At 35.9% G+C, this 27,075-nt stretch overlaps 1 long non-coding RNA gene across 1 annotated transcript; it reads right to left on the bottom strand.

Annotated features, from left to right (window-relative positions):
* On the bottom strand, window positions 18,061-21,923 carry LOC109835888. Its single transcript, XR_002245721.1, has 3 exons — window positions 21,894-21,923; window positions 21,464-21,528; window positions 18,061-18,518 (listed from the first exon to the last, which is right to left on the bottom strand). It is a non-coding gene; the product is annotated as an uncharacterized LOC109835888 (long non-coding RNA).

Genomic DNA, 27,075 nt, shown 5'->3' with positions numbered 1-27,075 from the left:
AACCCCCTCAAGTTTAAGCATATTGTAGATAACCTCCCTCGACTATGAAACTTTAAAATAATTACTTGAAGTTTCCTCACTTAACCATATAGTAATTTATTAAGCAACCAATATATCTCATGCAAATAAAGTATAATATTTTAAACACTAAATATCAACAAAAAACCCGTTAACTTTGAATGATAATTAGATAATTCCACATAACTTTAAAAATATCATAAAATCCACTAAATTTTAGGGGTTATCAGAAAATCCCTTTAACTTTGATATTTTATTAGGAAACTACTCTAAAAGCGATAATTTTAGGGGAATTTTCTGATAAAATCTCAAAGTTGAGGGGGCTTTTTGATAAAGGGGTTTCTTATAATCACTACTTAATGGGATTTTATGTCTAAAAAATAATGGAATAATTTTAGAAAAAACCCCCTCAAATATTTTATATGAGGAAACCCCCTCAAGTTTAAGCATATTGTAGATAACCTCCCTCGACTATGAAACTTTGAGATAATCACTTGAAGTTTCCTCACTTAATCCCCCTCAATTATAGGGATTGTCTATAAAAAAAACCCCCCAGAAACCACTCAGATTTGAGCTTATTATAGATAATCCCCTTCAAGTTTGAAAATTTAAGAAATCCCCATGAACTCTTCTCATTCTATACTCTAAAAGCTAACATTGTTGCCCTTATAACCCTATAAGTTTAAATTTTTCACTTAACCCGAAATATTTTTTAGCAAAAAAACCTTCAAACATCATGTTTTCGTAATTATTGAAATTTTCAAGAGGTTGATTATAACTTTTAGATTTTTAGGAAATTTGGTCTAATTATTGACTTTTTGGGGGTTGTTTGTACTTTTCATATTTTTTGGGTTTTTTTTTGTAATTTTCTTGAAGGTTCTTTGTAATTTTCTAATTTAAAGAGTTTTTTTATTATTTTTTAGATTTTAAGGGGCTGTTTACAATTTAATTTTTTTTAGGATGCTATTTTTCATATTTAATTTTTATTGGATTTTTTGTAATTTTTATATTTTTTGGATTATTTATTACTTTCGAATGATAAGAGTGTTTTTCACACTTTTAGATTTTTAAGGGTTTTCTTTGCAATTTCATGAAACCCTCAAAATTGATATAAAAGTAAATCTCACCAAACCCATAATAATTTTACAATTTAGAAGTAAATCTCAAATATTTGTATAACACTCACTAAACACCCAAGACTTTTTTTAGCAGAAAATCCTCAAAACTAACATCATTAATTCATGTGTAGTCAAATGACCAAAGTACACTAATAACCCAATAATTTTTATGTTTTTTCACTTAAGGCCAACAATTTTTAGCAAAAACCCAAAAAACGGTTATTTATAATTTTCAGATCCTTTCAGAGGCTTGCTTGTATTTAATGGGATTTTCAAGAGGTTGTTATAATTTTTAGATTTTAGAGGGGTTTGTGTCTAATTTTTGATTTTTCAGAGGGTTGTTTATACCTTTTATATTTTTAGCTTTTTATAATATTTTAAGGGTTTCTTTGTAATTTTCTAACTTAAAGGGTCAATTTATTATTTTGTTTATGGGGCATTTTGCAATTTTTTTAGGATGTCATTTGTCATATTTTAATTTTTAAGGGATTTTTTAATTTTCATATTTTTTGTATGTTTGTTTTAACTTTTGAATTTTTTGGGGTTGTTTAGATTTTTTTATTTTTTAAAGGGGGTTTGTTTGTAATTTTTAGATTTTTAAGAAGTTCTGTGTAATTTATGAATTTTTTTTGTGTCATTCATAATTTTAGAACTTTAAGAGTATTTTTTTAATTTGAAGATTTTCAAGGGTTTTTTGCACTTTCAATTTTTTAGGGGCCTATATATTTTTTGTAGCTTTTAAAATTTTCTGAGTATTATTTGTAATTTTAGAATATTTAGTAGCTATTTATAATTTTTCCTATTTTTTGGTTTGTTTATCATAGGGCTAACTTGCAAATAAGATCGATTTGAGAATCTGTGAGGGTTAATTTTAGCCAATGCGAAATTTTAGGACAACGCCATTTTGGAAGTTAAGTGTAAAAATTCAAAAAAATTTGGGTGTTTCCTAAAATTATCAAAGTTATTAAGGATTTAATGAGAATTGTAGATATTTTGGGAGTTTAGTGCTCAATTTAAAGTTGTGAAAGATTTATTGAAATTAATTTTTTAAAATAATGAAGGAGGGACAATGACAATTTTTTAGATTTTTTTAATTGTGGGTGGTTAGAACTTGTTTAGAATTAACAATAATTTGATTATCAGAATTTTCTACTTTTTTATGAATAGGAATTTTTTAGTAATGGATATGTATAGTTTTAATTTAATGAGAATTCTTAAGAAGATAGAATTAATTGGACACATATCATCTTTTAATAGGATAAAAAATTAGTTCCACTATTTTATCTCTTTTAATATTAAATTTTGGTTAAATATTTTATGTTTAAATTATTTGAATATATTAGGATAATATTAGAATGTAATATCCAAAAGGTTAAGGGTAAAATTGACCATAAAAAGTTTTTCTCAAACTCGCTCTTTTATTAATAGTATGATATGATATGATATGATATGATATGATATGATGATATGATATTATATATATGATATGATCCTATAGTGGAGCCACATAATGCTCAATGATTTGACAAGATAGTTTATTTATATATATTTTTCATTTATTTGTCATTGTGTTTACTATCTAGGACGCTACTAGGCATGGCATCTATAAAAGGGTTAACTTTGCCAGCTTGTTAATATAGATTCCAAATACATGTCATGAGGAAAACACGGGCACAAAATATTGGATCCACGACTATATATATTAGTGTTAAAGTCAATTCACATTATTTCCATTTGAAAAAAATAGATAATTCACATTAGAAAAAATTCGTTGGCCTAATCCCATTTTGTTAAAAAGTCAAAAAATATATAAAAATTTTGGGAAAAATGTGTACATGCCTCAAAAGCAGAAACTTCATGTGACGAAGCCCCTCATAGTTTTTCCCATGTGAATCAGCCCATTGATGTGTGACACTTTGTACTGTAGCCATTTTTTATCAATTATTACATGCCAGCTAAACTAAAATCCCTAAATTATCCTTATCCTCTCACCTCAATCTCTCAGACCCAGCAATCATATCATCTTTCTCTCTCATCTCCTCTCTTTCTCATCTCTCTCTCTCTCTCTCTCTCTCTCTCTCTCTCTCTCTCTTCTCTCTCTCTAAAACTAAGAGCTTTCTCAAGCTCGTCAACCTGGCCCTCGCTCTCCTCGCCGTTGCCGCCTACTCTCAGGCCCCCAAGGCTCCCCTCGAGTTCGCTGCTGCCTCCCCTCTCCTCCTCCACCCGTCCTCGTCAAGCATTAATCCATTAGCTAGAAGAAGAAAAAAGAAAAGAAAAAAAATGTTTGACCAGCTACAAATAAATGAACGATTTAATTTTAAAAAATAGTCAAAAATTGTTCCCATTTTTTCACTTTCACGAGACATCCACGCCTTTTTGGAGGAAGCTGAATTCGCAATAAACCTAATGTGCGCAGTCTTTTTGTATTTTAATTTTGAACAAATTTTTAAAATAGACCATTTTTAAAACTTAATTAGCAAAATAGGCTGAAAAATACTTAATTACCAAAAATCGTTGTAAGCTGGGACGGTAGTTATAAATCGTTGTTATAAATGAGGATACAGTCATGTTTTTATAAATCGTTGTTAATTATATTTGATAATAGTTATACCTAATGATATGTTATTTCTAGATGCTATCGTGGTAGTTCTAGTAGCCCTCGAGTTAGTTCTAGCTTCTATTACCCTAGTTCTAGCTTGTATACAGCCAGTTCTAGCACACACCTTGCTAGTTCTAAACCTAACAATGGTTTTTTACATGCACACTTGTTAATTATTGCTTCTACGTTAGTTCTATCTTCTATTACCCTAGTTCCAAACCTGCGTTTTTTACCTTCACACTTGTTAATTCATGCTCTACGTTAGTTCTAGCTTCTATTATCCTAGTTCTAGCTTGTATACAGACAGTTCTAGCCCACACCTTGCTAGTTCTAAACCCAACAAGGGTTTTTTACATGCACACTTGTTAATTCTTGCTTCTACGTTAGTTCTAGTTTCTATTACCCTAGTTCTAGCTTGTATACGGTCAGTTCTAGCCCACACATTGCTAGTTCTAAACCAAACCCATGTTTTTTATATGCACACTTGTTAATTCTTACTTCTACCTTAGTTCTAGCTTTTATTACCCTAGTTCTATTTTGTATACAGCCAGTTCTAGAACACGGGCTGAGTTTAGAACTAGAATTAACAAGTGTGCATGTAAAAAATCCTTGTTGGGTTTAGAACTAGTAAGGTGTGGGCTAGAACTGGCTGTATACAAGCTAGAACTAGGATAATAGAAGCTAGAACTAACGTAGAAGCTAGAATTAACAAGTTTGCTTGCAAAAAACACGGGCTGAGTTTAGAACTAGCAAGGTGTGGGCTAGAACTGGCTGTATACAAGCTAGAACTAGGGTAATAGAAGCTAGAATTAACGTAGAAGCAAGAATTAACAAGTGTGCATGTAAAAAACCTTTGTTGGGTTTAGAACTAGCAAGGTCCTAGTTCTAGCTTGTATACAGCAAGTTCTAGCCCACACCTTGCTAGTTCTAAACTCAGCAAGGGTTTTTTACATGCACACTTGTTAATTCTTACTTCTATGTTAGTTCTAGCTTCTATTACCCTAGTTCTAGCTTGTATACAGCTAGTTCTAGCCCACAACTTGCTAGTTCTAAATCCAACAAGGGTTTTTTACATGCACACTTGTTAATTCTTGCTTCTACGTTAGTTCTAGCTTCTATTACCCTAGCCAAGAAGCCGCCACCAACTCGCAAAGTTTGGAGGCCAAAGTCTGAAGCGGCAATTCAGGCTAAGGACCAACCTTTGCAACCTCCAACCAAAGTTCAACCTCCGGCGAACCAAGCTAAGCCGCCGAGAATTACCATAGCTACTCCGGGAGATCATGCAGAATCCTCCCGAAGGAGAAAATCAGTCTTGGAGCGCCTCGGTCCACTTCCCGAGGAGCGAAGCAAAGCTCCGATCCAAGAACGTTTGGGCCCACTAAGAAAACCCCGAGTTCTAGCCCACACCTTGCTAGTTCTAAACCCAACAATGGTTTTTTACATGCACACTTGTTAATTCTTTCTTTTACGTTAGTTCTAGCTTCTATTACCCCAGTTCTAGCTTGTATACTACAGCCAGTTCTAGCCCACACCTTACAAACCCTTGTTGGGTTTAGAACTAGCAAGGTGTGGGTTAGAACTGGCTGTATACAAGCTAGAACTAGGGTAATAGAAGCTAGAACTAACGTAGAAGTAAGAATTAACAAGTATGCATGTAAAAAACTCTTGTTGGGTTTAGAACTAGCAAGGTGTGGGCTAGAACTAGCTGTATACAAGCTAGAACTACGGTAATAGAAGCTAGAACTAACGTAGAAGCAAGAATTAACAAGTGTGCATGTAAAAAACCCTTGTTGGGTTTAGAACTAGCAATATGTGGGCTAGAACTGGCTGTATACAAGCTAAAACTAGGGTAATAGAAGCTAGAACTAACATAGAAGCAAGAATTAACAAGTGTGCATGTAAAAAACCTTTGTTATGTTTAGAACTAGCAAGGTGTGGGCTAGAACTGGCTGTATACAAGCTAGAATTAGGGTAATAAAAAATAGAACTAACGTAGAAGTAAGAATTAACAAGTGTGTATGTAAAAAACCCTTATTGGGTTTAGAACTAGCAAGGTGTGGGCTAGAACTGGCTGTATACAAGCTAGAACTAGGGTAATAGAAGCTAGAACTAACGTAGAAGCTAGAATTAACAAGTTTGCTTGTAAAAAACGCGAGTTTAGTTTAGAACTAGTAAGGTGTGGACTAGAACTGGCTGTATACAAGCTAGAACTATGGTAATAAAAGCTAGAACTAACTCGAGGGCTACTAAAACTACCACGATAGCATCTAGAAATAACATATCATTAGGTATAACTAATATCAAATATAATTAACAACGATTTATTAAAACATGACTGTATCCTCATTTATAACAACGATTTATAACTACCGTCCCAGCTTACAACGATTTTTGGTAATTAAATATTTTTTAGCCTATTTTGCTAATTAAGTTTTAAAAATGGTCTATTTTAAAAATTTGTTCGAAATTAAAATATAAAAAGACTGCTCATATTAGGTTTATTGTAAATTCAGCTTCCTCCAAAAAGGCGTGGATGTCTCGTGAAAGTGGAAAAATGGGGATAACTTTTGACTATTTTTTAAAATTAAATCGTTTATTTATTTGTAGTTGGTCAAACATTTTTTTCTTTTTTTTTTCTTCTTCTAGCTAATGGATTAATGCCTTGTGCGTCTCGACGGCGGCGATCTACGACGGGGGAGCGGCGGCGATCTACGGCGACGAGGACGGATGGAGGAGGGGAGGGGAGGTGGCAGCGAACTTGAGGGGAGCCTTGGGGGCCTGAGCGGAGGCGGCAACGGCGAGGAGGGCGAGGGCCAGGTTGACGAGCTTGAGAAAGATGATATGATTGCTGGGTCTGAGAGATTGAGGAGAGAGGATAAGGATAATTTAGGGATTTTAGCTTAGCTGGCATGTAATAATTGATAAAAAAAGGTTGCAGTACAAAGTGTCACACATCAAAGGGACTGATTCACATGGGAAAAACTATGAGGGACCTCGTCACATGAAGTTTCTGATTTTGGGGCCTGTACACATTTTTCCCAAAAAAATTCTATATTAATCCATTGTTTTTTTTTTTGGTAAATGAAATAAATTTTATTCATCACCAAGTATTGAAATATAAGAGCAACAAGAACTACCAGAACTATTTTGTCTGGCAAACAACATACTGAAAACTATCTACAGTTTACAACTTTGCTACTTCTTCTCTTAAGTATTCAGGAACATCATCATTAAGAACTTTCAGGAGTAATGAAATCTTAATTTCCTTGATAAGCTGGTCAGGGTTACGGATTTTTTGTTGGAAAATCCTCAAATTCCTCTCCTTCCATATCCAATAAACTGTTCCAGATAACATCATTCTCCTGAGCTTTTTCATGAATCCCAGTCCCCTCAAATTGTTGCTATACCATCTCATTACCTGACTCCAGCAGCAGGATCTCCAAGTAAACTTCATCCATGCCATCAGATTATTCCAAACATATGAAGAAAACCGGCATTCAAAGAACAGGTGTTCTCTAGATTCAGGTTGACAATCAGCACAAAGCACACACTGGTTGATTTCCAATATACCCATACGACATAATCTGTCTTTTGTCAGAAGCTTTGATAGAGTAGCAAGCCATAGGATTATCGAATGCTTGGGATAATGCAAACCACCCCAAACTGTTTTCGCCTAGGGTACAGCTGCTGAAGATGCTGGAGATTGAGAGATAGCATTATATACAGATGAAATTTTCATTTTTCCATTGCTGTGACAGTTAGCAATAGCTCTGAGCAGGTTGTGCACATTCCCAAATCTTCTCAATGTCAAATCCCTCACCTTTAGGATTTGCCTCCACATCCACAAATCACTTTTCTTCGGTTGAACTTGCCAAATTTCCAGTTGCTTTAAGTAATTTCCATGTACCCATTTAATCCACAATAGATCTTTTTTAGAGTGTATCATCCATAGCCACTTGATTGCTGCAGCATGATTCCACAGCTTAGAGGAAAATAGCCCCAAACCTCCTAATTTTTTATCCTTGCAGACTTCTGGCCATGAAACAAGATGTATTTTACTTCCCCATAAGAAAGCAGCACAAAGCATATCAATTTTCTCCAACACTTTAATCGGCAGAACATAGTTACTGGTCCAATATGATTGAATTCCCAAGATAACAGTTTTAATGAGTTGAATCCTCCCCGCATAAGATAAGTTCTTTCTTTTTTGCCAGTCTTGCAGCTGATCCGAAATTTTTGAGATTAAAGTTGAGCAGTCCAAGTAGGAGAGTCTTTTAGAGACCAAGGGCATGCCTAAGTATCTTACAGGCAACGATCCCTCTGGAAATTTCAGGTATGAACATATTTGAGCTTTAGCATTGTCTTCAATCCCACAAAATAGCACAGAGGATTTATAGGAGTTTGGCTCCAATCCAGATACTCTACTAAACTCCTGAAGGCAGTTGTTTATTTTGACTATGGACTCCATTATATTAATCCATTGTTGATGTCTTGATGATATATGATAAAGCACGAATATAGTGATTTTTCTAGAGACAACTACTGAAGCGTTATTAGTATGTCACTTTCAAAAGATCCACATTTGCAGTCGGTGAATGATGTGTTGAGGAAAGACTTCAAAGACGTCGGAGACTAAAGATGGATGGTGGTTTGAGGATCACAACAAATTAGGACTCATGGATAGGCTAATTTAACATTTCCTTAGATTTGTTTCTTATTCATGAATGATCGTTACTTGCATGCATACTAACTTTTTTTTTTTTAGTAAATGAAGTAATTTTATTCATATCCAAACTGTACAGTTTTGTAATACATCAAGATCCAGTGTACCTGGTATTCCAAAAACAGAAAAATTACATTTTCTCAAAGAGCTCCCTTATATGAACATATGAGCTGTCATTCAAAACTCTTGTGTATACTAAAAATTTGATGATATGAACAATTTGCTTGACCTCTCTCTTCCTGCCTTGAAAAATTTGGAGATTCCTCTCCTGCCAAATTATGTACACAGCCGTTGACAATGCCATTCGCTTCAGATTTTTCGTGGCACCCTTACCCCTTAGATTACAAGAATACCAATTTAGGAGCTGGTTCCAGTTGCAAGACTTCCATTTAAAACTTAACCATTCCATTATCATGTTCCAAACCTCAGCCGAAAACTGACAGTCAAAAAAGATGTGATTTGTTGTTTCTCTTTTATCCCATTGACAGAGCACACAATTGCTTTGATCTGAGCTTACCAACCCCATTCGGCCCACATCCATGAGTCATTCAATCTTGGTTGAACAGTCCAGATATCTTGATTTTGTAAGTAGTTTTCATGCATACTAACTTTGATGTCGGCAGACCTAAATTCTAGCACTAGGTCTAAAGTTTTGAAGAATATATAGCAGATGGAGGAACTACATGTTAACATGTATATGATTCTAGGGATTGTTTGTTTACCCTAATTAAGTTGAAAGATAATCTATATTTTTTATTTGTTTTGAAGCGATCACTTGCTCAAATAATATTAAATTTTAAATTTTTATATAGTAAACCTACTTATAACCTTTTTTGCAAGCCAAATTGGTTGCAATAAATACTGTAGTTTTCTAGAAAATGGAAATCTAATTACCATGTCCAACTACCTTATAGCTAAGCAACACACTCAAATTAAATAAAAGTTTGCCTGTTACATTTGCTTCTACACCTCTATTTGATGTCAACCGAACATTAATTAATATAAATTTCCCCATGGCCTTTGCCATGTTTGGCAAGGGGAAAGTGAATATAAAGTGAAAAAAAGACAAAGTACTTTCTCATCAAGGTACTTTTTTATTACTTTATATTTTATAAATTTTTATTTGGGTGTTAAAAAGTAAAAGGAAAGAAAGTTGAGGTGGTAAATGATGTGTCACTTACTTTTTTTTTTCATGTTTGGTTATTGCTGAAAGTAATAGTAGAAAGTGGACAAGTAAAACTAAAATTATACGTGAAGAATCTGACAATATATTTTATCTCTGTCCTCTCTCTTTATTTTCCATCTACTTTCTCCAAATTTTGAAGAAATTAAGCTAAATGGGCTGAAATGCTAATATGACACTCTTCACTTTTCAGTCATTTTCAGTGTATTTTCCATTTACTTCCTAGTTGTCAAACATACATAGAATAACAAATCTAAGGTACATAAATGTTTTTTATTGATCGAAAATACCAAATAGGATTAGTTTACGAGGATTACACGTTTAAGAAAACATTTCAAATGTGAATATAAATTAAGTAGCATAAATTGGCATCAAATATCTAGATGGATGAAAAATTCAACACCAAAATTCACTTTGTCGAGAATTTAAGCAGACCAGCGTCATCAAATCTAACATATTTGGAAACTTCATAGCTTTCAGTCCTACGACTGCATTGGTCTTCGTTACAGATATCTCTTGAATATTGAACGAAATTAAGTTTTCAAAATATTGCTCGGTTAGGCCTTCACTCATATTAGACATGGTTGTGGGTAGGGCAATTAGATTTGAAAGAGAATTAATCTGACATAGTACTGAAGCACTTCACTCAAATTCCCATAGCCGAATAAAAATTAATCTTGGTAACAAAATGTCAAAAATGCTTTCAAAAATTCACACCTCAGACTCGGTTCAGCTCACGAAGTCTTGACGTTCATTAAATTTTGGTGTCCGCATGCAAGCTGACACTCCCTATAAAAACCCTTGTGCACTCCCTTACTCCATCTCATCCCTTCCCAGCTCACTAAAAATGGCACGTAAGAGGCTTATTGCTTTTGCCTTCATTTTTCTCATTGTCCTCAACATTGGCCTCGCCTCCGCCGTCCGCTCCTTGAAGGGCGTTGGCGGTGGTGACGGTTCCGGTGGAGGGGGCGGAAGTGGTGGTGGATCTGGATCCGGTGGAGGATCGGGTTCAGGTGGTGGGTCCGGGGGTGGTGGTGGTTCTGGCAGAGGTGGCGGTAGTGGCGGCGGTTCCCCAGAGACGTGGCAGGGCTAGTGGCGCGGTTTTCCGGCTGGACGGGGGCGAAGTGCGGCTGGGATCTGTGTGGAGGTCGGGTCCAGGTTCGCGTTCCGGTAGTGGTGGTGGTTCTAGCGGGCGGTGCGTGCGTAGTGGAGGTCGGTCGGTGGCGAGCGTGGCGGCCATCCGGGTTGCAGGTGGGGTGGCTGGTTCTGCAGAGGTGGCGGTATGGACGGTGCGTTCGCGGAGGAGGGCGGAAGTGTAATTGCGATCCGGCATATGTCTCTGAGCAGGTCAGGTGGTGGTATCCGGGTCTGCGTAGTGGAGGCAGGTTCGGGTGGCTGGTTCTGGCGGAAAAAACGGGGTGGCAAGTGCTGGCGGATCCGCGGTCCCGGTGGAGCGATCGGGTTCTGGCCCGTGCTCCGGTGGAGGGGTGCAGTGGCGGTGGGCGTGGTAGTGGCGTTTCGGTGTGGAGGTTCCGGGCTGTCGAGGGGGCGGGAGTCGGGGTGGATCGGGCTCCGCGCGTTGCGGTTGGCGGTTCAGGTGGCAGCGGGGTGGTCATGCGAAGTGTGTGGGGATAGCGGTGGCGCGGTCCGGTTCTGGGTCATGGCCGTCCGGTTCGCGACATGGTTCCGGTGGTATGGTGGATCCGGGTATGGTGGTGGCGGGGTGGAAAGTTCACTGATATGTTGTAGTATCCCTATATATATAGACTTATGTACGTAGTTCCATCCAAGCTCTACGTGCGTATTGAGCTTGTAGTGTATGAACAGAGTACTTACACTGCTATGCATCTATTTAAAGAATAAATGGAACTTTAAGTATGTGTGAAGTTGCATATGTATGACGACTGATCTTCACCCATTAGTAATACTACTTAATTTCTTGACATGTTTTAATGTAGATATATATATTCTACCCAAAATATATGGTTTGGGGAATATACACTGGGCTAGTCTTTATCCCTCTCTATATGTGCTTGCTTGGTGTACTAACGTGACAGTGAGAAGCCAAGGTTTCTCTACCTGAATGATACATGGTCATGGCATCCTCGATCTATCTTCTCTACATGCAGTTTGTTGGTGCATATGGAAATTAACTAGGAATTGATAATATCATTTTAAACAATACTGCATCTTATCCTACACGCATTTAATTATCACTGAACGGTCAGGAGTAGCAAGCGGGAGGAACAAGAGAGAAAGATTGCAGAGGAGTTAGCTAAGCATCCACTGCTGTTGATAGTTGAAAGGGAAGCTGGAGCACATCAAGAGGCTGGAAGTTATCACTCTCTGCATGACAAAATCAAAAGAGTTGGCGGTCTTTTGGCGCAGATCTATATTGTTTTAGAAGTTTCCTTCTAAAAATTTGTATCTCCTTGAAGATGTTTTTCTTTTTTTTTTTGGGAATTTTTTAACAGAAGTTTTAATTAATTCACGCAACAAATGTATAGGGCTGACTTTGGTCCCTAAATACACTTGTGTTTGCGGGGTGAATGACGACAAGGCCCGCTTTTCATCCACACAGATCGTTTAGGGAGAAAGTTATATACCTCTTTGTTGTATGTATGAATTATCAGTTCTATTCGAAAATCCCCAATAATACATGCTCGTGTGTCCATTTTTGTATTTTGAACCTTTTCTATTTTAATGAACGGGGAGAAATCCCCTGCTTTTGCTTAGTTTTTTCTTTCTTCTATACACCTTATCTCTGATCATCATAAAAATTTCGGTCAATAGCAGAAGGGGCGCAGTTGGACAATTCAGTTTCACTCATAGTGTCACTTGAGAAGCCTCGTATCACGCACCCCAGTACGCGGAGAATGATCATTTAATAGTCACTCTAATGTTGTATGAAATAAAGTTTCTCCTATATGTACCTTCAAAATTATATCTATTTTTATGCTTACCGGTTATAGCCCTCAGTTTACTTTCTTCTAAATTCCCCCCTTGAATATCTAATTAACTACTATTTATTTTTTAAATATTAAAAATAGTGGCTGAATGGAGTTTATTTAAAATGATTATATCCATTTTATAAAACATAGCAGAATATATCTTACATTTTGACGCAGCGCAGAAGTTGTAGTATCGGAATCCACCAAAAACAATCTTCGAATCCACGAATAGCTTCGAATCCACGAAGTAAATATTGAAGAAAAACGAAATTTTATTAATCAAAAGTTATACCTCTAGGGCTTACAAGACCCTACTTAAATAGAAAAGAAACAAGACTTTTACAAGGACTCAAACTCCTACAAGGACTCTAACTTACCAAAAATAGTAAAAGAATTCCTAAAACATTAAAACTCCTAAAAAGACTCCTTACGACTAGGAAAGTCCACCGGTCAAATCTGAGATCAAATCGGCTTTGTTTCCGAATCAAAACAGACTCCTAAATCATTACTAAAAATAATAAAAACGGACAAAAATGCAGATATCTCTCAAACCGTAAGAAATTTAACAAAACGGAGGAAGCAAACTGAATCCTTAGGGGTCGGTTTGGATAGCAATTTTCAAATATAATTCGTCCAATTCCGACGTACGGTTTAAAAGTTACGGCGTTTCTTCGAAACAAGTTATTTTCTTCGACCGGGCCGGCATTTGGGCTTGCGATTGTCCCACTTTGACATAAACGTGTCTGTCGTGTGTTCTACATCACATTTGCCTGATTAAGTGATATATATTATATATATATATAATATATTATATAAATTAATATATATATATATATATATAAATATATATATATATATATATATATATATATATATATTATATATATATATATATATATATATATATATATATATATTATTATATGGAATAATGGAGGTGAGCTGGCAAGCTCACCTCTCTCCGTGAGCTGCAAGTGTATTGATATGTGAGCCCCACACCGATGTGTGACTAGTAGGGGCTCATATGTCATACACTTGCAGCTCACGGTGGGAAGTGAGCTGCCAGCCTCACCTCCATTATTATTATTATTATTATATATATATATATATATATATATATATATATATATATATAGATATATATATATATATATATATATTATATATTATATATATATTATATATATATATATATATATATATATATTATATATATATATATATATATTATATATATATTACTATATATATTATGTATATTATTATATATATATATATATATATATATATATATATATATATATATATATATATTATATATATAATATATAATATATTATATATATATATATATATATATATATATATATATATTATATTATTATATAATAGTTTTGAATTATATAATGCAAAGCATAATAAAAATAACAGTATCGTTGTAAATTTTATTTTCACACTTATATATTAAAAAAACTTATTTTCACACTTATATATTAAAAATTTATGTAAACAACAAATCGCACACTGAATATGCTGGTTCTTTAAGAAATTTTGGGTTGTTATTCAAAATGATGACACATCCTTCATTCAATCTCTTTTTTATGATGTTAGATCCCTCCACAACATTAACTTTTCTTTTATTTGCCTCATACCTAAGAAGGAGGGGGCAAGTTCACCATCTGACTTCAGACCCATTAGCCTTCTTAACAGCTCTGTTAAGATTTTCACCAAAATCTTAGCCAACCGTCTCAAGCCCCTTATTCCCTCTCTGGTTGACCAGTCTCAATCAGCTTTTCAAAATGGCAAATCATCTATTTACTCTATTCTTCTAGCCCACGAAATGATCAACATATGCTCTTCAGGGAAAAATGAACTTTGCACAATTAAAGTGGACTTCTTCAAAGCCTTTGATTGTGTTAATTGGAATTTTCTCTTATCTCTCCTCAAAGCCAGAGGATTCAGCTCTAGATGGTGTCACTGGATCTCCCACATCATTTCCTCCTCTAAATCTGCAGTCCTTGCTAATTGTTCTCCTTCTTCCTTTTTTCAATGTCACTGTGGTCTCAAACAAGGAGAGCCCCTCTCGCCTATGCTTTTTCTATTGGTGGTGGATGTGCTCAATAAGATGATCACAACCAGCTTCATAGCTGGTGATCTTTCATATCTTAATCTTAAAGGAGAGCTGAACTCTATCAGGTCTCTCCAATTTGCTGATGACACCCTCATTTTCTGCAACTTGACAATAGAGATATTTTTACCCTCAAATCTATCTTGTTCATGTTTGGAAACATCTCTGGTCTCCACATTAATCCATCTAAATCCACCCTCTTCTATGTTGGAAAAGTTCATAGCAGATGTGTCCATTTGGCTAATAAACTCAACTGCATTAACAGTTCTCTTCCATTCATTTATCTTGGTCTCCCCCTCAAAAAAGGTTCATTGTCTAGAAGGGAATGACAACCTCTTCTAGATTCTTTTTCGAGAAAGTTGGCATTATAGAAAAACATGTCCCTTTCCATAGGGGATAGACTCACCTTGGTGAATTCAGTTCTATCCTCTCTCCCGTTATACTATATGTCATATTTTAAACTCCATAGTTAGCTCCTCAAGGTTATGGACAAAATTAGACGAAACTTTCTTTGGGGTTCCTACCAACAATCTTCAAAATCTAAAAGTTTGGTGAAATGAGGTATTGTTTGTAAAGGTAAGGATGAAGATCGAGTAGGTGTCTTTAATCTACAGCCCTTTAACTTAGCTTTGTTATCTAAATGGATTTGGAAGATCCTTGACATAGAATCCTATATTGGTAAAGTGATCATGTCTATTTATTCTGTTAATGGCTCTAACCCTATAACTAACCCTCCTAGATCTTCAGCTTCTAAACTGATTAAGGACTTATTCTCTATTCATGACCCTTTCTTTCACTTGGTTCGATAGAAATTGGGGGATGGTAAACTTTATAGATTTTGGCAAGATAAATGGTTGGGGGACAACACCCTCAGTAGTCTGTTACCAAGAGTGCATCAACTTGCTTTTGCCAGTTCCACAACCACCAATTGTCAAGGCCTTCTCATCAATAATTCCTAGAAGTGGCACCCCATTATCAGAAGAGGTAACTCTGATGATGACAAAAACCAGATTGAGCAGCTATATCGTAAGCTTGAGGCTGCCAAATCACCAGAAGTAGCCATCAGAGATGAAATTACCAGGAATTATTGATGAGAAAACAAATCCTTAAAACTAGGGGATAAAGCTATTATCAGCTGTGGAGGTATTGAAAACTTAATCCAACATGTCAGCTCATGTTACAAGGGATCAAAGGTCAAAATCTCTAAACTCTATACTGCTATTTTCCCTTCAGCAAGCAAAGTACAATGTTATAATACAGTATGGGGGAGTTTGAATTACCCAAAGCATAGCTTCATCTTATGGCTAGCTGTGCTTGACAGACTGCTCACAAGGGACCGTTTGGTGAGGAGAGGTATCATTCAAGCTGAACATTGTTGTTTATGCAACGGGTCTGCTATAGAAACCAGAAATCATTTGTATTTTGAATACAATTTTTCAAATGTTGTCTGGAATAAAATCATGGACTGGCTATGGTTTAAATGGAGGGCTAGCAACTGGAACTTGGTGATGATCTGGTTCAGTTACAGGCTAAGAGGGAAAGGATTTAAGCAAAAAGTGAAGAGATTGGCTTTATCTGCTACAATATATTGCTTATGGAGGGAGAGAAACAATAGAATTTTCAAGCATGAAATCAAAAGTGCTGACCAGATAACAAGGGAGATCAAAGTGGATATATTGATAATCACACTCAACAGCTCCATTTCAGCGGAACATAAAGCATGACTTTTAGCTTTATAAAAGCCAATACTTGTAAATAACTAAGCTTCTCCTTTTGTGAATAGTTGTTTACTTGTGATTTTCTTTCAGCTTTGTTAGTGCTGAATTTTTGAGGTGTACATAACTTCAAATTTGGGAAATGAAGTAAAATTTCTTCATTGACCAAAAAAAGAGATGAAATTACCTGGCATCTCCACCATTCAGGCAAGTTTACAGTCAAATCTCTCTACTCATTTCTTAACTCAGGAGGTACATTCTCCCACTTACAAAATTTTATCTGGAAGTCGCCTACTCCGCTTAAGGTCAAGACCTTCTTTTGGTCCCTGAGTTTGCACAAACTAAACACAAGAGATGTCTTAGTTAAGAAGGGTTGGACAGGGGATACGGTTTGCCCCATGTGCAGTTCAGATACTAAAACCCACGATCACTTGTTCAATGATTGTTCCTTTACCAGATCGGTTTGGGCCCTCCTCATCCCAAATGGTCAGTCTGGTTACTGGCCACAGGGGATTGGCTCACTAACCATTGCTCAAGGTGATTTCTTCCTCAACAAGTACATCAAGACTCTATGGAAAGTCATCCTCCCCTGCTGTTGTTGGTGGTTATGGAATTGCAGAAATAAGCTCATCTTCGACAAGCTTTATACACCTTCTCACATTATAGCTGCTAATATAGCTCAATACACTCTTTTGTGGATAGGTGCCTCCAGTAGTAAAAGAGATTCCTTCATGCACAGTGTCACGGTTGAGCTTGGTCTTAATGAGTGGGCTAAACCTGGACTCGACGATGGTGTGGGAGACAATTTCCTTAGCTAACTATGGTGCTCCCAAGTGGTGGCTCTTCCAGTACTTTATCTTTTGGCTTTTTTGGTATGATCTTTTGTAATATCTCAACAATTCCCCTATCTTTCTTTCTGTTGTTGTTTTTAGTTAGCTAGGCTTACTCCCAGGAAAGATTGGAATCATGGTAGAATTTGTCTGCTTGGTGACGACAAGGTCCGCTCCTAACCGACAATTTCTTCTCCTGGTTCTTTCTCTTCCTCTTTATGTTTCTATTGTATATATAAACCACATATATATATGAGCATGGGTTCTCACCCTGCTTCTTACTTCAAAAAAAAATATGCTTCTTACTTCAAAAAAAATATGCAGCTGACATGGAAGTATTCTTTTCATTTTCAAAAAAAAATGCTCATAAATTTTGCAATTTAAGTCGTTGGATGGGGAGGTTTGGGAGTTATCGTAAATGGTCTTAGAGTGGAACTTTTATTGAAACTAGTTGGATTGCACGTGCAATGCACGTGGTAAAATTTTTATCATTTATTATAAAATTTTAAATTTATTTAAGGAAAGATTTGTTATTAAATTATTGAATGTAAGCAATGGATCAAATATATAGACATAAAATAAAGTCATTGGATCTTATGCGACGTCAAAACGAATAAGTTGAAATCTTTTAGACATTTGGATATAACAACTAAGAATCACACTAATAACCTCATTGAATGAATGAGATACTTGGATTGAACATTAAATCTTTTGTGTCCTATAACAAAATAATATGACCAGCACTCAAAATAGAATACAATAGAATTGATTCAGCAAGTGCAATATGTTTTCAAGAAAATACATGTCAAGTAGCATAGACAATTATCTAGCATCGGTTAATCACTATGAAGTCAAGCTCTTCTCATGTCTTCTTAAGAGAAAGGATTGAGTCTTGAAAGAAGACCCCAACCGAGCAATACATTCTTGAAAAAATGGGTGATTACAATCTACTTACAGATAATCATCAAAATCCCCAACCAAAGAATAAAATGAAGAGTATCTCTCATTACATCACACCAAAAAAAACATAAAATTCCCTAGCTGTATACATCAAAAACCTATCAAAACAACTCCTAACATACTCACACCAAAAAATTGGAACATTAGCAACATTTAGCAACAAAATATAGAGCTTAAAAACATCTCCATTCACCAAAGACCTGACCTCAACTAAATAGCATCAAATTGTTGATCTCCTAGCAGCTCCCCATGTCTCTTACTGTTTCGCAATGGTTTTATGGTCATAGGAAAGGCTAAAACAATAAGAAGGACATATCAAGACATATAACCTTCTGAACACAAAGTTAAAGGAACATGAAACATGGATGCATAGGGAATTAGAGCAGATCACCTAAGTACTGATTGAATCATTGATAATGAACAAAGCAATATAGAAATAAATCTCTCCTATAAAGAACATTCTTTTTAAACAAAAAACCATTACATCTATAATATTTCTTACATTATAATGTCTGCCAACATTTCTTTCATTAACATCTATAATATTTGTTATGTTATAGAGTCTATCAATAGAATAATTAAGCTAATAGACGCAAATACGTTTTGGCTAACTATCATTCTCTAAGTTATCATATGACTTGTAGCATGTAAGCTTAATAATTTCCTTTAGCAATTGCATTATCAATTTTTATATGTATCATGAAATTAGTACTTTCCTCATAGTAATTCCAATTGACATTTGAGCTCATTTTTTCTTACATGAATTAAGATATTGCAAGATATTTGATAATGTCCATTTAGTAAAAGTTTACTCTCTAATAGGAATTTCCAAATTTCAGAATCTTTAGTATATAACAATTGAGTCAATTACAATTATTATTAAACAACTAAAAAAGGAAAGGAAAAAAAATAAAGCTCTCTAGACAAAATATATTAAACTACTATATCTACTTATAGTTCTAACAAATGAGCGAAAGGGATATAGCCTATGATGATTTGTTGAAGGTAAAAAAGGTTAAATTAATTTTTTTAAATTCGAGCCCAAGGTATTTATGATTATAATAATATACCATTATATCTATGACTTTTAAGGTATATGCAAAATTTCACAAGGTTCAAATCTCTCTAACCCAATTTATTTTATTTCATCAAGTACTATAAATGCACATTATCACTTACACTGATATGTACAGTCTTAAATCTTTTAACTTAATACATAAGCATGATTTGACAAAATCTTGTGGTCAGTTATGCTCAACAAGCTCATGACCAAGGATAAAGTTAAAGCTTGGGGGAGAACAGATGATGCACACGGTAACCATTGTGGGCTCATAATAAAACTGTTTAGCATTTGTTCTTTAAATGCTTATTTTCAACTCAAATATGTGATCAAATACTATCCTATATGAGGCTACAAGGAAGACATAAGTCTTGGTATAAGACTCTAGAGGGAAGAAAAGGTCCAGGTTCAAGGCATAGAAGAGCTCTGCTTGTAGCAACTATATACTATATTTAATTAGCAGGAACGAAACTGCAGACAATTTAGAGGCATTAGCAATTCCCTCGCATGATTACTCAATAAAATTCACAGCTTGATGTAGGCGTCAAAAAATGCTGAAAGATATCCAAATACAGCTCAAGAGGAGATCATCCAAAGATCAAAAGAACATAAGGAACAGTGTAGACTATCTCGGCACGCGAGACAGTGTTTACTGTCTCGCCGTGAGAGACAGTGTTTACTATCTCGCATGCGAGACAGTGTTTACTGTCTCGTAGTGCGAGACAGTGTTTACTGTCTCACAGTGCGAGACAGTGTTTATTGTCTCGTACGCGAGACAGCTCTCGAAGGATCAGAAACCGTTTTGTATAACCGCCGACACGTGTCCATTAACTGTCAAAGAACATGGGAAACGTCGTGGGTGAGAATCACGTGGATAACTGTCGAAATAACGGAGTTGGAAACGTGGGAAGGCAGTTACAGTGGAAACTGCTAGGTAGTTGGGTTTTCCGAGACAGAACTACCAGACAGTTTCCTTTTCCGAGACAGTATTTACTGTCTCGTAGGCCGAGACAACAAACACTGTCTCGGCCGCCGAGACAGCAAATGCTGTCTCGCGGGAACGTTTTCTCTAAAACTTTGTGTTTTTACTTGAACTTCTCCTGGAGGCTATAAATACCCCCTAGGGTCATTACAGGAGAGGCTGATTATCGAGCATATTTTCGAGCAATTCAGAGCGGAGAGAGAGCAGACTTGAGTTCTTGGTGTGATTCCCTTGAGATTCGAGCTTTGACTTGATTTCAAGAAGAACTACTATCTTACTTTGATAAGATATCGTTTCAAATTCTCACTTCGATAAACGAAGGAAGAATCATTAAACCCCCTTCACGATCTGTGATTCGGCGATCCACGAACCAAAGCGTTCCCGGCACAGGCAAAGTCCCACAAAAACAAGAATCGATAGACGATTTTTATGTTATTTTCTCAAAAGTTGTAATTTTTGCTTTGTTGTGTAGAAAAGGTCTTATAAAAAGACTATTCCTTTGAATTTGTTGTAATCGACTGAAGATATAATGAATTCCTCAACAAAACCAATTTTTGACGAAAACACTTGATGGCCTGCAAACTTGGTGATTTTAAATGACACTAACTTATATTTGTATATTGGTCTCTCATGCAACATTGTGATGTTTTTTCTTGCTGTTGGAAGCCTACTTTTGTTATACTTTGGAGTGCCTAAGTACCCTTGTACACCTGATAATCAGTGAAATATTCTTTACCTATGAAAAAAAATTCATCACTCAATTTGGCACTCAATCGCATGTCGCATTCCTATCTCACACAACTTGGATGAAGTATTGCTTTCTTAGTGATAATGCTTCAGAGTATTATGGATTAGCAAGATGTATTGTAAGCTTGCAACTTTGCAAGAAGACTTAGAGCTTGAGTAAAATAAAGAATTTTCACTTTCAAATGGCCATGAAAGATTAACATAGAATCACATTGCCATACTAACCTAAAGCCAATGAGTCTTACATTTAAGCAAAATAAAGTTCAGTGGGATAGAAATGCATCTAACCTACGAAGTGTAATTATAAGCAAAAGTAAGAGATATTCTCCTTAATTTTTAAATAGGAGTAAAAATTATGAACGATCATTCTGATATCAAATAGTTACTCAAACCTAATCATAACACAATCATACAATTTAAAAAATAAACATTGGTAATGTAAGTCTTACCCTTGATTGATCCACCTCTGGATCTACCAGGGAAACCACTCCTGCAAGTGTTTCAAGTGTTGTCCCTGCAACCGTACAAACATGAAAAGTGATCAGTTTGATCAGGCACAACAGTAGTTATACTTAGAAGTTACAACATTAACATGAGACGATTTTCAGCCAATCAAAGTGAAGCAATAATTACAAAAGATATAAACTGGTAAATATAGCATCTAGTGTTAAGTTATTTTCAACATAGATACCAAGAAAGGTAAAAGATTTCAGTACTAGCAACATAAGTGCTGGATTCAGCACTGCTAGAATCATATCGCCATCTTCCATCACTTTGACTAAGCGACTGAGGAAATAATGGTTTAAGTTATACCTCTTCACTAAATGGAAAAGTAGCAAAAAAAAAAAAAAGAATACATAGGAGTTGAAAGCTTATCACCTTTATGGAATCAAAAACACTACTGGCATCTGACAATGACACATCAAAACCTTGATTCTGTATCAGAAAAATAAAAATATGTTTTTTATGTTTATAAAGTTTCAAATAATAACAGAACACATTGAACATCAAAGAGAAGGCAATTAAGGATGTAACTATATCAATAGAAATAGAACTCGAGCATAATAAACTTGTGTATCAGCTGAAATAATAACAAACAATTTAGTACAAAACAAATAGTGCAATGTCTAATTTGATCTCACAGGATATTTTTGGTAAATAGTCATATACAACACATTATACGAAAGAATATACCGAGATCATAAGTAATCACGAGTTCTTCATCAATCTCAGGGCTCCACTCCTCAACATGCAATCTCTCTGCCAAATTCTCTCACTCATAAAACTCAAAGAAAAACAAATAATTTGGAGGCCTCGCATGAGCAACAACCAACTTAGCCAATCAAGGATGATCCACTTCAATTCACGCTAAAAAAAACCAACATCAAAATTATCCATATTGGTCAACATGGGCACTCCCAAAATCCCAACTTTAAGCGAAAACCTGCACCTAAAGGAGTGTAAACTTTCTTACCACCATAGTTGAAGTTCTCTGTGGAACTTGTCGAGGTCGTCTGAAGAGGAAAGGACAGGTTTTTTGATGGTAACTCTCCGGCCATTGAGCCTCACGTCGTAGACGGTGCTTTCAGAACCTTTTGTTTGGTGAAATCAAAGGAGAGTCTCAGAATGGACTAACCGAAAATTAGAGAAAAGACATAGGGGGTTTGGTAAAATTTTATCTTTAGCGATAGGGGAGAGGAGAGAGAAGGAAGAGGGAGGGAGATGGAGGGGGATTGACTTGCTCGAGCAAGCGATAGGGGAGAGGAGAGAGAAGGAAGAGGGAGGGAGATGGAGGGGGATTGACTTGCTCGAGCAGCTCTCTTCAAACAAAACGGGAGGCACAATCAGTTGAGTCTAGCATTCCTGTGCAATTCCCCATAATTCTCTTCAACAAAAAGAAGATGTATAGGTAATTCAATATCAGCATAAAAATTTTGAGGGAAAAATAATTTCTTTTCTTAGCTAATAAAGATACCTTACTGCTTTTGGCATCAATCTAACATCTAAGAATGTTGTTCAATCTCAATGCATGAAACACATCCTTCGTTGTAGAAGAAGACGAACCGAGTTTTTCCACAACAAGCGGGCATGTTGTTAGGCTACTTTCGGAAACCTTTTCAGAGTCCTAGAATCCGAAATGTTCTCACTGTTCCATGCTATATTTAGCCTCTTCATTTCGTAACAAAATTTTCCATTAATTCTTAAGTAAAAAAACTCATAACTTGTGACAATTAGTTGGAATTTATTGGGTGTGAAGGCTTTTGATTTTATAACTCATTTTATAAATTCTTAATAATAATGAAAAACACCTCATAAATTTGCCCATTAATTAGATCCAAATTAACTTTGTTATATTTACAAAAGTTGAATGACAATTTGGGATAGGGAAAGTTTTTCTAGTACTCCCTCTTTTAAAGGGTAGATAGATGATTTGGATCCTTTATATTGAACTAAGTAGTAGAAAGATCGATCATTATCTTTAATGATAATTATTTGTTGTTTTGCTAGTCAATGCTTATGATTCTGCTTTAAGTGAAAATTTTAAATGGGAGCAGTACACTAAAAGGGATCGTAATTAACTAGTGCTAAGCATAGCGGAGAGGAGGCAAAATAGTGCTCGATCAATAATATATAGATGGTCGTGATTAAAAACAGTAACCTCTCTGTTACTTTTTAATAATACAAAATTCTGAAATGAACTCACTTACCAATCTACAGTCCATTAATAAAGAACTTCTTCACATCTATGTTATGATACTTCAAAGCAATAATTTCCTTTCCATTTTGTACTAGTAAAAGTACTTAACGAACCTAATGAGTAAAAATGAAATTAAAATGTGTCATGCTTTGCAAGTTTATTATATGACATGCTAGATAAAAGTTTTGGCTCTGCTCATGGTTATAAGATTATAACATAAAGTCTTAAAAACTACACGAGGACATGTAATTAAAAAGACAGTATATATCAGCAGAGAAAAAGCTTAAGACGGAGCAGCTAATGCTCTAAATTTTCTACGTTCTTTTGTTTTTTATGTTTTTCTGTTTAGACTGAAATGTTTGTCACATTATTATTCAAGTAGAGAAAGAAAAAGAACTTGCTGGAAATTAACCATGTAACGTATAGAACGTACGAGTTATACACGATTATTTTCATAATATACCACGTTACCAATCTCCAATATATCCAAGTAAACATATCATAACAAAGTTACAAACTTTATTCTCTTGGTGCTACATGCCCAAGTAACACATATAATGACCTGACTTCAGACACGTTCATAATTCTCAGTACTTAGCATATAATGCATAGTCCTACCCATTCTAATGCAGCATGTATACATATGTCTACCTATCTACGGGTAATCATCACCCCACCGGACCCATACCCGGCTCCATAGCCCGACCCCTGACCCGAACCACCACCACTGCCTCCACCACCTCCTCCACCACCTCCTCCGCCCTTCCGTACCCTCCGCCGCCGTGGCCGCCTCCTTCACCGTAACCCGACCGCTTCCGGAACCGTAGCCCGAACCGCCCCCTATACCGCTGCCACTCCTCCGCCGCCGCCGCCTCTCGTCCGCCACCGCCACCTCCACGGCCTCCCCCCTCACCGTAACCAGAACGCCGACCCGTACCCGCTGCCAGATCCATACCCGGATCCGCCACCGTGTCCGCCGCCACCGCCTCCTCCTCCGCCACCTCCGCGCCGCGTACCCCCTCCACGTCACCGCCGCCTTCTCCGTATCCGCTACCGCGACCATACCAGAGCCAGAACCAGAACCAGTTCCTCCACCCCCACCTCCACCTTGGCCTCCGCCGCCGCCGCCCCGCCCGCTATTATGAAAGAAAGGCAACCGGGCGGCAGAGAGATTAATCGTGATCAAGAGAACGAAGGCAAAAGCGACAAGTTTCATACTAGCCATCTTTTGATGCGCGGAGAGAGTGTTAATTAAGTCTGATACACCTTGCAAATGGAGTGACATGTTGTGGCATTTATAGCGCTCCGAAGCAATGTGGTTGTCGCAATCTGAGCACTAGCGGAACGTTGGCAGTGCAACATTCCTTTTTGCTACGCGTATAGAAATCTGAGGACAGGTTGCGATAAAGGAGTGTGAAATGAAGGAAAATGTGAGGAGAGAGAACGCGGATAGTGGTTTATCTTGACTTTAATTAGCGTGATCTGTCGTCGTTGTGGTTTGTATTTTATTGGTTTTAGGTTTTGAGGTTATATATGGGGTTGGTTGACTCATTAGTTAACTCTACCAACCTCCAACTCAAATACGCGTTATAGCTAAGTGGGAAGGTTTGGTGATGAGTGTCACTAAAGGAGTCCACTGAGGCTCGACATCGACATTTGAGCATGCTATTTCAAGCATAATATTGAACTTATATTTCATACGTAGGCATAGCTGTTGAGCATGTAGGCATATATGATCACTTTCATGCTCAAGAGTCAATTTCCCTTTTCAAAATCACACTATTTTTCAAAATATGAGAAACACTTTTAGTAAACATAATGTGTTGTATTTATAATCCCATAATCACATTTATACACTTTTCTTATAGTTATTTATCTTGCGTAACTACGCATGCATGATGCATGTGACATTGGTTACTAGAACTTCTTAGAAAGAATGAAAAGCAGCAGCAGTAGTAGTAGTTGTTGTTCATATTATTTTTGAATTACACACTATTATATCCTTTCTACATAAAATTAAGTGATTCTTATATTTTATATTAACATCAAATTTGCATGAATAAACTTTTATGGTCATAAATTTAGTGTTCATGTAAAAGTTAAAATGAGTGTCATTTGTCATATGAGAGAATTTGTTTTTAATTTATATTTTTATGTTATAAGAGGGAATTCTCTTATATAAAGGCATTATCCCAGTCAGGTGTAGCTATAAGGATTTCTCTCTCCTCCTTTATTATTCATTTGGTTGAAATTGAGCTACATTATTCTCATGGGATGAGACCATCTAAAATGAGTATTAATCCTCTTGTTTCCCACCTTTGCTCTTACTATTTTTCAGGCCTCATATTCCGGATCTCCTAGGAATTTGGGCTGGGCTGTGGTGTAGCCTGTGAATATGGGGACGAGCCCAGCAATTGGGCCTTTTCGTAACCGAATGTTTTTGCCATTTTCTATAGCAACTTGCTAACCCGTGTACGTTTAACACCATTCCCTAGGAAGAGACAGTTGTACACGATACGCCGAGCCCAATAACTTTTTGCATGAGTTCTCAAGCGTGCGCTTGCTCCGTGCTTCTTCTTTATTGTATGGGGGAGCAAAATAAAGAGAACGGACATGACTAACAAAAGGAATTAATTTCAATAGATAGTTTAACTATGTAAACTGCTTTTTATTGACTTACTATGTTTAATTGATTGCACCGATTTTTTAAGGATTTATTGCATTCCGGCATCATGAACTGTGATATCATTGTATGAGTGATTCTTGATTCAATATATCTACTAGTGTGCACCCCGTGCACGACTCTCTGTTTTTTTTTAAGTATTACATTTTGAATTTACCTCCGTCTAAGTTTTAATATATTCAATTTAATTATTATATACTTAAAATTAGAAATCATATCTACTCCTCTATACTTGAAGGGGGATCCAAGTTTTAATACATTTAATTTAGAAATCGTATTTACTCCTTTATACATAGAGGAAGCTCTAAGTTTTAGTACATTTGATTTAATTTAATCATTGTTCACGGCACATTGTTGGTGGTCGGTTTACTGTTCACGACCCATTCTTTGGATCCTCCTATAAGTATAGACTAGTGTGCACCCCGTGCAAAACACGGTCCCTTGTCTTTTTAAACACCACATTTTGAACTTGTCTTCCTCTAAGTTTTAACACATTTTATTTAATTATTGTATACTTAAAATTAGAAATCATATCTACTCCTATATACTTAAAGAATAATTTAAGTTTTAATACATTTGATTTAGAAATCATATCTATTCCTCTATACTTGAAGGAGAATCCACGTTTTAATACATTTAGTTTGCTTTACTGTTTATAATACAGTAAAATACTGTAGAAT

This window comes from Asparagus officinalis, chromosome 4 (assembly GCF_001876935.1).
Source record: "Asparagus officinalis chromosome 4, Aspof.V1, whole genome shotgun sequence".
Taxonomy (NCBI): domain Eukaryota; kingdom Viridiplantae; phylum Streptophyta; class Magnoliopsida; order Asparagales; family Asparagaceae; genus Asparagus; species Asparagus officinalis.
Note: the sequence above shows the minus strand (reverse complement) of the source record. Positions and strands in the feature narration are given on the sequence as shown.